Below are 14911 nucleotides of genomic sequence, written 5' to 3'. Positions count from 1 at the left end.
AAAAATTCATTCAGATCTCGACAAAATCGCATCTTGTTGCTTCTTCTGGAACGAATTAGCATTGATGTCCGGGAATGCTACTGTATATACACTAATACATATATGTATATGTATATATATATTCATTTTCATATGTAGTTTTCTGCAGTTCTTAGCAAAATTTATACTGTACGTATTGGGGTATGAGGTAACAAGTTTACAACTTGCTACCTCATATTCCAGTGCGTTTGTAGCAAAATGGTTCACCTTGAAGATCAGATGAGAATTTGGAATACAACAAGGAATACTGTAAGGTAATGAATGGCCTGAAGAAACAGTGTAAATTTTGTGTAGAACTAAAGAAAGGTATAGTATATGAAAAAACTATATATGTAAATGTATGGGGATAGTTGTTGTAGTAATGGTTGCAAAAGCGCCTAGAAAGTGAAGGTAGAGAGTATGTAATGGGGTAGGGATTCCTAGTCGGAGCAAAATAAAAATAAATGTTATTTAATAATGAGTTGTGAAACATTTTCGCTTATAAGTACATCAGTAGGCTGTAGTAATAGAAACCCAATAGATGATTCAGTTGTGAATCAGTAAAGAAAAAGAGCACTTATAATTTTCTGTAGCTAAAGAAGCGCAGATCTTGATAGTGATCACAAACTTGATATTGCCACAGTAAAGGTGAAATTCTAAGTGGCCAGAAAAAGATGGCTGATTAAGCAGTTTTAATATAATGAAGTTTAAGATGAACATAAAATTTTTTTAGTGAGTTTTCCAATACAGTTACAGTTATGGAAAGTATATTTGCTTGAAAAGAAGCATTAAGGGTATAGGGAAAAAGTGAGAATGTACTGGGGTATGGGGTAGCAACCCACCCCATATCCCAGTACTTTATAGCAAAATGATTCACCTTGAAATTCTGATGAGATGTTGGATGTCAAAAGGTAAAGAACACCTTGAAGTGACATAATGGAAATTTTGCATAAAAGTGGAAAAAAAGCTATACATGAAAATTATATATATATTATATATATACAGGCAGTCCCTGGGTTACAAAGTGGGTTCCGTTCTTGAGACGTGTCGTAAGCCGAAAATCGCCGTAAGCCGGAACATCATTAAAAATCCTAAGAAAACCTTACTTTTAATGCTTTGTGTGCATTCAAAACTATGTAAACTACATTCCTATTGCATTTTTCATCAAAAAACTTTAAATATTGATTACTTTGCATTTTTGGTGTCATATTTCATCTGCCAGATCAGCGTTTGTAGGCGTCGTAACTCTGGAGCATGCTTTGTAACCCTGGAACATGCGTCGTAACCCTGGAAATAATTTCTGATGAATATAATTGTTAAGCGTCAAAACCTCGGAACGTCGCAAGCCGAGACCGTCGTAACCCAGGGACTGCCTGTATGTATATATATGTGTGTGTGTGCGTGTATTATATATATATATAATATATATATATATATATATATATATATATATATAGATATATATATATATATATATATCTATATATATATATATGTATATATATATATAACTATATATACATTGGAATAAGTATAAAAAGGATTGCAAAATTGTCTAGGAAGCGAAGGTAGAGAGTATGTAATAGGGTAGGAATACCTAGTAGAAGCAAAATAAAAATTATAAATTTATTTATCAATACATGTTGTAAAACATTTGGTTTGGATGTACACCAATAAGCTTTAATAATAGAAACCCAATAGATGATTCAGCTGTGAATCAGTAGAGAAAAAGAGCACTTGTGATTTTTTGTAGCTAAAGTAGAGCAGCTTTGGATAGTGATCACTAACTTGACATTACCACAGTAAAGGGGAAATTTTAAGTACTGAAAAAAAGCTGTATATTAAGCAGTTATATAATTCAATAAAGGATGATTATGATAAACATCACATTTTGTTAGTGAGTGTTGAAATAAGAGTTACAGTTATGGAAAATATATTTGCTGTAAAAGAAGATTTAAGGGTATGCGGTAGAAAGGGAGTACGTACTGGGACAACTTGCTACCCCATAGCCCAGTACGATTATAGCAAAGTAATTCACCTGGAAATTCAGATGAGAAGTGGGATACAGAAGGCTCTCAAAAGGTAATGAATTCCCTGAAGTAACTTAGTGTAAATTTTGCATAGAACTGCAGAAATGGTTGAAAAAGTTTTAGGAAGTGAAGGTAGAGAGTGTAATAACTTTGTTGGCATGCCTAGTAGAGGTAAAAGAAAAATTAATTTTATTTAATGAATATGTGTATTAAAGTAATTTGGCTTGGAAGTGCATCAATAGACTTTAGTAATAGATAATAGAAACCCAATAGATGAATAAGCTGTGAATCAGTAGAGAAAGTGATCACTTAGAATTTTTAGTAGCTATGATTTAGCTGTGAATCGGTAGAAAAATGGGGCACTTTTGATTTTTTGTAGCTAAAGAAGAGCAGACCTTGATAGTGATCACTAATGTGACGTTGCCACAGTAAAGGCGACTCTTTAAATACCCAGAAAAAAGATGCAAGATTGAGCAGTTTTAACACAGTGAAGTTAGATTAGGTGAAACATAGTGTTTTGAATGTGGATGTTGAAATATTTGCAGGAAGAGAAGTTGTACAATGGTATAGGGTTGAAAGGAATTACTACATACTGGAATATGGGGTAGCAAGTTATGTTGCTATTCTATATCCAGAAGTTTTAAAGCATAATGATAGGACCTTTGAAATGGTCCAATAGGAGAAGTTTGATACATAAATGAGTAGCTAATCGTAATGAACATCTTAAAGGACCTTGGTATAAATTTTTTTTGTACCCTACATATGAAAAAAATATGTGGGGGAATAGTTTTTGTAGCAATGGTTGCAAAAGTGTTTAGGAAGTGAAGGTGGTGAGTATGTAATACAGTAGAAATACCTATTAAAAGCAAAATGAAAATTGAGAATGTTTATTAATTTGTGTTGTAAAACATTTTTTAATGTAAGCACAGGGAGTCCCTGGGTTACGACGGGGGTTCCTAAGAAAACCTTACTTTAAATGCTTTGGGTGCTTTCAACACTATGTAAACTGCATTCTTTTTGCATTTTTCATGAAAAAACTTCAAATATTGCTTATTTTGCATTTATAGTGTCATATTTCTTGTGCCACATCAGCGTTGTAGGCGCTGTAACCCAGGAACATGCGTCGTAACCCTGGAAATGATTAATATAATATAAAAGCGCCTTAACCTCAGAACGTCGTAAGCCGAACCCGTCATAAGCCGGGGACTGCATGTACATCAATAGGCTGTAGTAATCGAAACCCAATAAATGATTCATCTGTGAATCAGTTTAGTAAAAGAGCACTTAGGATTTCTTGTAGCTATGACTTAGCAGTGAATCGGTAAAGAAAAAAGCACCTACAATTTTAAGTCGCTGAAGTAGAGCACATCTTGACATTGTCACACTAAACACACTAAAGGTGAAATTTTGATTACCCAGAGAAAAGATGGTAGATTAAGCAGTTTTTTAATACAGCGAAGTATGATTAAGGTAAACACAGCGATTTGTTAGTGAGTGATGCAATAGTGTTACAGTTATGGAAAATATATTTGCTGGAAAAGAAGCATTAAGGGTATGGGGTAGAAAAGGAGTATGTACTTGGGTATGGGGTAGCAAGTTTGCAACTTGCTACCCCATATCCCAGTACTTTTATAGTAAAATGATTCACCTGGAAGTTCAGATGAGATGTGGGATACAGTAAGGTATGTAATGAACACTTTGAAGTGACATAGTATAAATTTTGCATAGAATTGCAGAAAAGTACGGCTATAGTAAGTATGGTGTGTGTGTGTGTGTGTTTGCGTATTTGCATGTATATATATATATATATATATACTATATATTTATATATATATATATATATATATATATAATATATATATATATTATATAAATATGATATAGTATATATTATTATATTATATATATTATATAATCATATATATATATATATAATCATATATATAATATATATATATATATATATATATATATAATATATATAATATAATATATATATATATAAATATATATTATATATATTCATATATATATATATATATATCTATATATATATATATATATTATATATATATAAAATATTAATATATATATATTATTATATAATATAATTATATAAATATACATTAGGATAGGTATAGAAATGGTTACAAAAGTGTCTAGGAAGTGGAGGTAGAGAAGATGAAATACGGTATGAATGCCTAGTAGCAGTAAAAGAAAAATTAGGAATGTTGTTTAATAAATGTGTGTTAAAGCATTTTGGTTTGGAAGTGCATCAATAGGCTGTAGTAATAGAAACCCAATTATGCTGTGAATCGGTAGAGAGAATGACACCTTTCCGTTTTTAGTAGCTAAAGAAGAGCAGATCTTGATAGTGATCACTAACTTGACATTGCCACAGTAAAGGTGAAATTTTAAGGACAGGGAGAAAAGATGGAATGTTAAGCAGTTTTAACACAATGAAGTTAAAGGTAAACATAGAGTTTTGCGAGTGAATGTTGAAGTTGAGTTATTTATAGAAAATATATTTGCTGGAAAAGAAATAGTACAAGGGTATTGGGTTGAAAGGAAGTAGACTGGGTTATGGGGTAGCAATTTGTATGGTTGCTACCTCATATCCCAGTATTACTTTTATAGTAGAATGATTCATCTTGAAGTTCAGATGACATGTGGGATACAGAAAGGAATGTCAAAAGGTAATGAAAACCTTGAAGTAACATGTACAGGCAGTCCCCGGGTTACGACGGGGGTTCCGTTCTTGAGACGCGTCTTAAGCCGAAAATCGTCGTAAGCCGGAACATTGTCAAAAATCCTAAGAAAACCTTACTTTTAATGCTTTGGGTGCATTGAAAACCATGTAAACTGCATTCTTATGACATTTTTCATCAAAAAAACCTTCAAATATTGATTATTTTGCATTTTTGGTGTTATATTTCATATGCAGATGAGCGTGTTGTAAGGCGTCATAACCCTGGAACATACGTACGTAACCTGGAAATTATGTCTGATGATTATAATTGAAAAGCGTCGTAACCTCGGAACGTCGTAAGCCGAGACATGTTCGTAACGGGGATGCTGTACGTATAAAATTTGCTTTGGTCTAGTAAGCGAAGGTAGAGAGTATGTACTAAGGTGTAGGAATGCCTAGTAGAGGCAAAAGAAAAATTAGCAGTATTTAATAATGTGTGTTGTGAAAGATTTTGGTTTAGAAGTACATCAACAGGCTGTAGTTATAAAAACCCAATGGATGATTCAGCTGTGAATCAGTATAGGAAAAGAGCATTTACAATTTTTTGTAGCTAAAGATCATAACTAGATAGTAATCACTAACTTGATATTGCCACAGTAAAGGTAAATCTTAAAATTCTCAGAAAAAAAAGAGAAATATTAAGCAGTTTTAACACAATGAAAATTGATTAAGGTAAACAGTGTTTTGTGAGTAAATATTGAAATATTTGCTGGAAAGGAAATACAATGGGGATAGGGGATTTGAAAGGAAGTACATACTGGGTATGGGGTAGCAAGTTGTAAAGTTGCTACCCTGTATCTCAGAACTTTTAAAGCACAATGATACACTTTGAATGTCATAGGAGAAGTTTGATACATAAGGAGTAGCTAATTGTAATGAACATCTTGAAGGAACATGGTATAAATTTTTGTGCAGAACGCGGAAAGCTACATATGAAAAAAATATGTTTGTTGGTAGTTGTAGCAATGGCTGCAGAAGTGTTTAGGAAGTGAAAGTGGAGAGTATGTAAATATGGTAGAAATAACTTGTAAAAGCAAATGAAATCAAGAATATGTTTATTAATATGTTGTAAAACATTTTTTAGTGGTAGTATATCAGTAAGGTGTAGTAATAGAAACCCAATAAATGATTCAGCTCTGAATCAGTAGAGAAAATGAACACTTACAATTTTTAGTAGATAAAGAAGAGCAATTCTTGATAGTGATCACAAACTTGACATTGCCACAGGAAAAGTGAAATTTTGATCACACAGGAAAAAAGATGGTAGATTAAGCAGTTTTAAACAACGAAGTTTGATTAAGTTAAACATAGCATTTTGTTAGCGAGTGTTGCAGTAGAGGTACAATTATGGAAATATATTTGCTGTAAAGAAGATTAAGGATATTGGGTAGAAAGGGAGTACGTACGTACTTGCTACCCCATGTCCTAGTACGTTTATAGCAAAATGATTCACCTGGAAGAGGGATACGGAAAGGAATGCCCAAAGATAATGAATTCTTTTGAAGTAACTTAATATAAATTTTGCATAGAGTTGCAGAAAACTACGTAATTGCAATATAATATATAGTATATATATATATATTTATATATATATATAGATATATAAATTTACATATATATACATTAATATATATATATATATATATAGATATATAATATATATATTATTATATCTATATATATATATCACATATATATATTCACATAAGGATAGAGTAATTGAAATGGTTGCAAAAGTGTCTAGGAAGTGAAGGTAGAGAGTAAGTAATAAGGTTGGAATGACTAGTACAGGCAAAAGAAAAAGTAATAACGGTATTTAATAAATGTGTGTTTTAAAGCATTTTATTTCGGAACTGCATCAGTAGGCTGTAGTAATGGAAACCCAATAGATGATTGAGCTGTGAATCAGTAGAGGAAAAGAGCATGTACTATTTTTAGTAGCTAAATAAGAGTATATCTTGATAATGATAACTAACTTGACATAGCCACAGTAAGCTGTTTTAACACAGTTAAGTTTGATTAAGGTAAACATAGTGTTTTGGAAGTGAATGTTGAAATATTTGCTGGAAAAGAAATACTACGGGGTATGGGGTTGAAAGGAAGTACATACTTGGGGTATGGGGTACAAGTTGTAAAGTTGCTATCCTATATCCCAGAACTTTTAAAACTTAATGGATACACCTTGAATGTCATAGGAGAATATTGATGTATAGAGGAGAAGCTAATGGTAATGAACATCTTGAAGGAACATGGTATAAATTTTTGTGTAGAACTGGGGAAAGCTACATATGAAAATGAAAGTTTTATGTTTGGGGGATAGTTGTTGTTCCAATGGTTGCTTAAGTTTTTAGGAAGTGAAAATGAAGAGTATGTAATAGAGTAGAAATACCTAATAAAAGCAAAATAACAATTAAGAATGATTTTATTCTATGTGTTGTAAAACTTTTTTTTTTTTTTTTTTTTTTTATGTAAATACATCAATAGGCTGTAGAAAAAGATCCCCTATAAATGATTCAGCTGTAGTAAAAGAACCCAATGAATGATTCAAAAGTGAATCAGTAGCATAAAAGAGCACTTAGGATTTTCAGTAGCTATAATTTATCTGTGAATTGATAAAGAAAGAGAGTACTTACAATTATCAGTAGCTAAAGAAGAGCATATCATGATAGTGATCACTGACTTGACATTGCCACAGTAAAGATGAATCTTCAAATACCCAGAAAAAAGATGGTAGATTAAGCAGTTTTAATACAATGAAATTTGATTAAGGTAAACATAGCATTTTGTTAGTTATGTTGCAATAGAGTTACAATTATGGAAAATATATTTGTCGGAAAAGAAGTATTAAGGGTATGGGGTAGAAAAGGAGTGTACATACTGGGGTAGGAGGTAGCAAGTTTCAATTCACCTGAAAGTTCAGATGAGATGTGGGATACAGTAAGGTAATGAACACCTGGAAGTGACATAATATAAATTTTTCATGAGTGCAGAAAACTACATATGGAAATTCTATATACACTATATAAATATTATAATATATAAATATATATATATACTATATATATCTATATATATATATATGTGTAATTATATATTATAATATTTGTATATATATAATTAAATAGTATATATATATTATAATTATAATATATATATATAATTATGTTGTGTGGTGTGTGTGTGTGTGTGTGTGAAGTGAATCACAAAAGTTTGGAACGTGATAAATCCATAAATAAATAAACGATGAGTTGAAAGATCTTGCAGAGAGACCGTTGTTTTGTTATCTTCCCTTCGTGGATTATACCTTTTATATATATATCTATATATATATATATATATATATATATATATATCATATATATATAAATATATAAATGGTGTGTGTGTGTGTGTGTATACATATATACACACACACACATACACAGAAAGGCAAAAATTTTGAACGTTATTTATTTATACATGTTGTAAAACATTTGGTTTGGACTTACATCAATAGGCCGTAGCAATAGACCCCCAATAGATGATTCAGCAGTGAATCAGTAGAGAAACAGAGCACTTATGATTTTTTGTAGCTAAAGAAGAGCAGATCTTGATAGTGATCACAAACTAGACATTGCCACAGTAAAGGTGAAACTTTAAGGACCGAGAAAAAAAAAAGAAGATCAAGCAGTTTTAACACAATGAAATTTGAGTAAGGTAAACATAGTACGTAGTTGCAAGTGAACTTTAGGATAGCTATTGGTGGAAAATATATTTGGTGGGAAAGAAATGGTATGGGGTTGAGAGGAAGTACAAACTGGGGTATAGGGTAGCAATTTGTGAGAATGAGAATGATTTACCTTGAAATTTAGATGTGGGATATGATAAAAGATATCGAAAAGTAATAAACAGTATAAATTCAAGTGTCTAGTAAGTGACAGTATGAAGTATGTAATAGGCTAGTAGGAACTTAAGCAAAATGGTAGACTTGATTTAATGTAGCAAAAATTTGGTATTGGAAGATTTTTATTTCCAGGTAAAGGACATCCATAATAACACTTGGACATCAATAGGGTGTATTCATTGACAACAAGTAGATGAATTAGTTATGATTATTAAGAGTTGACAGAGAGTAGATCTTTAAATCCGTTACTAAATAAAGCGGCCATAATGATGGAATTTTATGTACTACCCAGCAAAATGATGTTAGAGGAAGCCATTTGAATATACTGAAGCTTGTTTAAGGTGATCATAGAGAGGGTTTTACTACCAAGTGTGGAAACAGAGTTATTAAAGTTATGGAAGATATATCTGCTGAAAATAAGTACTTTGGTATGGGGTAGCAAGTTGTAAACTTGCTACCCTATATCCTAGAACTTATAAAACATAATGATTCACCATGAATTCCACGAGAGATGTGGGGATACATAGAGGAGTAGCTAAAAGTAATGAACACCTTGAAGGAAAGTATAAATTTTGTTTAAAACTGCAGAAAGCTACATATGAAAAAAGTACGTGTGTGGGGACAGGTATTGTAGTAATGATTGCAAAAGTGTTTAGGAAGGGAAGTTAGAGAGTATTCAGTGGGGTAGGAAAGGACTAGTAGAGGCAAAATAAAAATTAGAAATGTTATTTATTAATATGCTGTAAAAAGAAATTGTAGTGGAAGGACATCAATTGGCTATATTAATAAACTAAATAGATGGTTTTGCTGTGAATCAGTAGAGAAAAGTAGCACTTTGATGAGCTTCATAAAAGCAGATCTGGATTGTGATTACTAACTTGACATTGCCACAGTGTAAGGTGAAATTTCAAGTACCTAGCTAAAAGAGGGTAGATTAAGCAGTTGTAATACAATGAAGTGTGATTAAGGTAAACATAGCATTTTGCTGCTGAGTGGGTGGGGGTATAGGGTGTAGAAAGGGAAGTACATACTGGGGTAATGGGTAGCAACTTGCTATCCCATATCGCAGTATTTTTATAGCACAATGATGATTTACCTTTAAGTTCAGGTGAGATGTTGGATATAATAAGGAATATCGAATGGTAATGAAAGCCTGTAGGTAACATAGTATAAATATTGTTAAGAACTGCAGAAAACTATATATGAAAAAAGAATTATCTAGTGTATATACAGTAGAGCCCAGACCTTGATGCTAATTCTTTCCAGAAGAAGCGACGAGATGCGATTTTGTCGAGATCTGAATGAATTTTTCCCATAAAAAATAGCTGGAAATGGATTACCCATTCTTGACCACCAATTATTGCTCTAACCTTGCCTTTTTATATTAAACATAATCCATAAATACACACAAATTACAAGTAAATAAGTTAAAGTGTTAAGTAAAATACTGTATTCAATGCACTTTTTTCATTTTCAAATATATACTGTGGTAAAATAACTGCCTTATGTACGCCCAAATATAAAAAAATTTTGAAACTCAAGCCTCATTATTACAGCAAATTAATAAAATATTTTAAAAATGCCAACTTATGTTGGGGAATTGTTATCATAAACTAGATAAATTCCCTAAGTTACCTCACCAGCTGAACGGCATGAGCAGACATAAACAAACCATCATACAGCCTATTGGAATACTGTTTACAAAATCACTTTAAAATTATCTTTCAATATGTGTTATATTAAATTTTTGAGATCACAATGCTTTTCAATGTTAGTGTTCATTAGAAATTATTTCCAGGTTTACAGTGCATGATCTGACTGAAGAAATATGACTCATAAAAGGCAAAGCACTATATATACGTACTGGAGTAATATTTGACTGCATGTAATATGCAACCCCATTTTTACTTTATATTAGGATTTAGCAAAGTATATATATATATATATATATATATATATATATATATATATATATATATATATATATATATATATATATATACATATATAATCCATTATAATGTTGAGTTTTGATTCTAGCAATATGGCTAGGCTGTGTTAGCAGTTGCTACTGCAGCCTAGTCTAAAGTTCTGACATCTAAAACTTAAGAAGCTATAAGCTTAGAATATGCCTATAAAAGGGATTTTGACGTAGGAAAAATCTATTTCTTGGGGAAGGCCTGTGTCGCCCGATGAAAAATCCCTGTAACTCATTTTTCTAGTATAAATATACTCTTAATATACCAGAGAAAAAACGCTAACATGGTTAAGCTGGAAGTTACTACCCTCAGCGCAAACACCCAAAGGGTGTCGGTATAAGTATCAGGGGCGACTGTGTTGCCACAGACCACAGGACTTCTGCCATTTAGAAAGTTCCCCTCCAAAACTCCCCGTTGGTGGGAGCCGTTACAAGGAAACCCACCACCAACCATCCCCGCTCGCCACTACTACTAATACCCACGCGCTTCAATCCATATAAGAGGGTAGGGTTCATCGGGCGACACAGGTCTTCCCCCAGAAATAGAATTTTCCTACGTCAAAATCCCTTTTCTGGGATCGACCTGTGTCTGCCGATAGGGTTAATAATACCCGGAATAAAATTTTTTTAACCAGTTTAATTGTTATAGTTAAACATATAACTTAAACTAATATTAAGATATATAATGATAATAATTCTTAAAATACTAAAAAAGGGAGCATAGAAAAACTGTAATAAAGGGAATTATCCTTTCAGAACCTTAGACTTAACAAATGATCTAAGACTAAGGAATAATAGCATCATAATATAGAATTATAATAGTTAATATATATCCTATTTACACTGGCATACAATAATCCGGCAGCGGGGTCAACAAGCAACGTCTAGCCCGATCCGGAGAAAGTATGTTGGGGGAGTGTGAGCGAGCCATTCAGGTAGAAGGGATAAAGGATAGGGAGATAGAAAAGGAAAAGGGTGCAATTAAAGGTTTAAGGGGGCCGGCCGGCTAATGCCGTTTTTTAACGACAGGACTTTGACATTCATACCACTTAATAAGGTGACTTGGGACATCTCCAAACCGCATATGATTTTCGCCTCTGACCTTCGGTTTTGTGACGCCAGGGCGATTTATCCCGAAAATAACCACTTTTCAAATTCTATCTCCTCCCTTGATATTTAATATTAAGACCTGGGATTACTACCATATATAGACCTGATGTAGACCTCCAATCAAATGGAGAGTTTTTTTTCTAAAAGTCATTTTTTTGCTAGATATGAATTTTTCAATATGGTAAAAAAATAAACCCTATAAATCACGAGAAAAAAAATGTATAAAAAAAAGACGAAACAAAAATTGGAAAAAAGGGCTCTATTTGATTGTTCTATAATGTCTTTCTGAGTTATATACCAAATTCCAATGTTATAGCTTTAAAAATAAGTGAGGAGATAGACATTGAAGGTCAATAAGTATAGTTTTGAGATACGGGCGTTCAAAGTTTTCCTTCGTATTTCTATAAAGACAATGTTAATAAATAATGATTATTATGAATGTATATTTCTTTTTGTGTATTAATAAACAAACCCAAACTATTTTATTTATCATAATTTAATCATAAATGATGATCCCTTTGCTCATATATCGTAGCCTGGGGCACTGCTTGAGGCAAGATGGGGCACTCCTTCCTACGTAACCCCCTCTCTCCCCTTCACTAACTCGGCTTATTACAGCGAATTTTCTTCTTCTGTATGTTAGCGAGATGTTTTCCTTGTATTTTCCTCTTTCGCATGATGACATTCTTGCCGAAACAAAGATAAACAAACATAATGCAAGAGAATGTCAGAGGTGAAACTCGAAGATGTACTCTCTTTTTACAAAGACAATTTAATAAATCATGATTATTATGAATTTCATAGTCCATTTTGGGTATTAAAAAACCAAAACTATGTTATTTATCATAAATGGAGATCTCTTTGCTCAAAGATACGAGCCTTGGGCATAGTGTGACGTGTGCTGTCAGGCAAAGAAGGGGCGCGTTACTAGCAACCCTCCCCTCTCTCTTCACTAACTACGCGTATATTATGATATTCTGTAATAATGCTTGAGCGATTTTTCTTCGTCTGTATGTTAGCGAGATGTTTTCCTTGTCTTTTCCTCATTGGCATGATGAACTTTCTTGCCGAAACATACATAAACATACGTGAAAGCAAGCGAAAGTCACGAGGTGAAACTCGAACGTGTAATATACTTGATGTCTATGGTCGCACTGATTCATGGTTGAACCAGATACTCGCTTCTGCGTCTGCGAGCCACGAAATCTCTACAGATGCCATTTCTCACAATTTCTTTGCCAATAATTATCAAAATTTACGATAACAAGAAATATTGCATTTTCTTGTACGGATGAATGTTTTAGGCTTATTGAGTTATGTTTACTAATTACCTTGTAACTACGAAAGTAAGAGGAATTTTGACGAAATTTTATTTCGTATACGTATTCTCAATTGCCATATGAAGCTCCATGAATTTTTTCATGACTTTGCATTTTTCGCCCTATACCACTGTATATAGAGGTTCCGGCCGGCCCCCTTAAGGAGAGCTGTCAGTTTGTACTTCAGAAACTACCACAGCTCCAGCTGCCACTGCTGAGAATTTTAGGGCCTGCAAATTCTTCAGGTAGTGGCGCTTAAATACTGCTGGGACTTCCAACCTGTGTACTTTTGAAGTTCCTCAAACTTCATGTTTTGGAAATAATTAGTTGAGGTGGCAATGCTCGGATATCATGAACATGTGGAACTGAATCCGGGTTAGCCTGTTTAATAAAATAGAGTATCTGCTGCCTGATCCCTCTTAGAGTAATCGTGCCCCCTTTTTCTCTGTTAAAAAGAGAGCCCTATGATATTTGAGAAGTTCTGGTCATAAAGGTTTTTAGTGTATGAACAGAACATAAGGATTTATCTTCTGGAAGAGAGAGAATTTCCCAAGGAGTCCATCTATTTAGTGGATCCTCATTTTTTGCTAAAAATTGTCTATCTGGTGAAAGTAAGACTTTTCCAGATGGGAAGAACTCGACATGTCCTGGATCTCTAGACAGAGCTGACAATTCTGAAATTCTAGCTCCAGAAGCCAGAGCTACTAAAAATAGTGTTTTTCTCAGTAGAGCTGAAAAGGGGTAGTTATCATTGTCTAAATCTGATGCAAGTTTAAGAACATCGTTCAAAAACCATGAGATAGATTGAGGGCGGCTAGTTGGTCTCAAACGTGCACAAGCTTTTGGGATAGAAGAAAAGTATGTGTCGGCTAAATTAATATTGAAACCTGTTTGAAAAATCTTTCTTAGGGCAGATTTAATTGTGGTAATAGTGCTGGCAGCTAAGCCTTTCTCATGTAATGATCTAAAGAAAGAAATTGTAAGGTTGGTATCCATCTTCTGAATGTTGTTACCTTTTAGAAATATAGCCAATTTTTTCAATGCAGAATCATATTGCCTAATTGTAGAATCTCTTTTGTCTGATTCTACAAACAGAATATTTAATGGATCTATGTTTGCTTGCCTCTGTGCTGCAAACTTCATGAAGTCCATAAAGTTAGGGCACTTAGAATTCTTGAGGAAGCTGACACAGTCTGCATTTGTACTACCTGTGTTAGATTCGGAGATGGGATCTTCTGGGGTTTGAGATTCATCTCCATGATAAGAGGATACCAATTGCTCTTCGGCCAGTTGGGTGCTACTAGTGCTAGCTGGCCTTTGAATGATCTTAGCTTGTGTAGAACTTTTAATAGAAGATTTACTGGGGGAAAGAGATAAATTCTCTCCCATTTGTTCCAGTCCAGAGACATTGCATCGATCGCAACGGCGTTGATGTCTGTGTTGGGAGCTACATAACAAGCTAACTTGTGATTGGACTCCGTGGCGAAGAGATCCACCTGGAGATCCGGGATCTGAGTTGTGATCCATTGAAAGGACTTGTTGTCCAGTGACCATTCTGATTCTAGTGGATTCATCCTGGACAGTGAATCCGCTACTACATTCCTCACTCCTTCCAAATGAACTGCTGACAGATGCCAGTGGTTCTTTTCTGCTAGGAGGAATATTGCTATCATTACATGATTCAACTTGTTGGATTTGGAACCTCTCCTGTTGATGCAATGGACTACTGTCAAGCTGTCTGAAATTAATTGAATGTGGATCTTCTTGGACGGTTGTAATTTTCTCAATGTCAAGAACACCGCCATTGCTTCCAGTATGTTGATG

Source organism: Macrobrachium nipponense, chromosome 35 (genome assembly GCF_015104395.2).
Source record: "Macrobrachium nipponense isolate FS-2020 chromosome 35, ASM1510439v2, whole genome shotgun sequence".
In the NCBI taxonomy this organism is placed as follows: Eukaryota; Metazoa; Arthropoda; class Malacostraca; order Decapoda; family Palaemonidae; genus Macrobrachium; species Macrobrachium nipponense.
This window is presented reverse-complemented; position numbering follows the sequence as displayed.